At 53.2% G+C, this 1,003-nt stretch overlaps 1 long non-coding RNA gene across 1 annotated transcript in view; it reads left to right on the forward strand.

Moving 5' to 3' along the window:
• The first annotated feature begins 686 nt into the window (after positions 1–686).
• The window catches only part of LOC109489906, an 11,916-nt gene continuing 11,599 nt past the window's right edge, over positions 687–1,003 (forward strand). The window contains exon 1 of the long non-coding RNA XR_002143068.2: positions 687–755. This is a non-coding gene — a long non-coding RNA (uncharacterized LOC109489906). The remainder of the gene's footprint in view (positions 756–1,003) is intronic.

Genomic DNA, 1,003 nt, shown 5'->3' on the forward strand with positions numbered 1-1,003 from the left:
CTAAATAGTAAAGCAGCCAGTGCGAAGCCCAAAGTCCTGGCTGATTCTTGGTGGGTCCAGAGTGGGCATATGTACAGTGAGGTGTGGTGGAGAAATAGGGCAGATAAATCCGGATCTGGATTATAGAGGAAGGGAAAGGACTGAGGAAGGGGAGGAGGGCAAACCCCTGTTTCTGTCTCCTGGAAAGAGAATGCATTGCCACCCAAGCTTGGCTCTGCAGAATGGGTGATGAATAGGGTGGAGGTAGCAGTGGGAGGGTTTGGGGGTGGTAAATTCACAGAACTTGGGTCAGACTTGGGTGGGAACGCTGAGTATCTAAGAAAGCCTAAATTGAACATCTGCAAGCAAATTGACCTGGCCTCTAAGAATCCCTTCCAAGAAGCATATCTTGGTGGCTGAACATAGGGAAAAACGGAGACACCAGACTTCCAGGCTTGCTGGGTGACCAGGACAGCCTCCGTGGCAACCTACTGCCCTCCACCCCCTTTTATGGAGAGCCTTCATTTCAGAACTAGGCAGGGATTTTCATAACCCAGAACCTGAGGGCAAATCAGGCCCCAAAACTTCCCAGGGGAGAGAGGGTAGGTGGACCACCTTTGCTCCCCTTTCATGCCCAGGATTCTATGGCTGTAGAGCTCAGGCCTTGAATCAGGGTGGTGAGGCCGAAGAACTGGATCTAAGAGAACAAATGTGAAGGAAGCAGAGCTTGGTGGATACAGAAAGGATTCCATCTATCTGTGGTTCCTTGACTTCAGGTCTGTTGGGTGTGGGGATGGGGGGACGTGTCTCACCTCTCTGCGCCTCAGTTTCCCACTTTGAGCTATATCGATAGCACCTGATAGGACCCATGGAAGGTTTTGGTGCTGGGGAGGGGGGGCAGTGCCAGCGTTCTATAAATCCAGCAGGATTGGAAGGGGGCAAGAACGTGTGGCTCAGAGAAAGCTGGACATCTCCAGAGCCCTCTGGCTCTGAGCCTCCTCCCCGCCCCCCCGCACCCCCCCCC

The sequence above is a fragment of the Ailuropoda melanoleuca genome, chromosome 4 (assembly GCF_002007445.2).
Source record: "Ailuropoda melanoleuca isolate Jingjing chromosome 4, ASM200744v2, whole genome shotgun sequence".
In the NCBI taxonomy this organism is placed as follows: domain Eukaryota; kingdom Metazoa; phylum Chordata; class Mammalia; order Carnivora; family Ursidae; genus Ailuropoda; species Ailuropoda melanoleuca.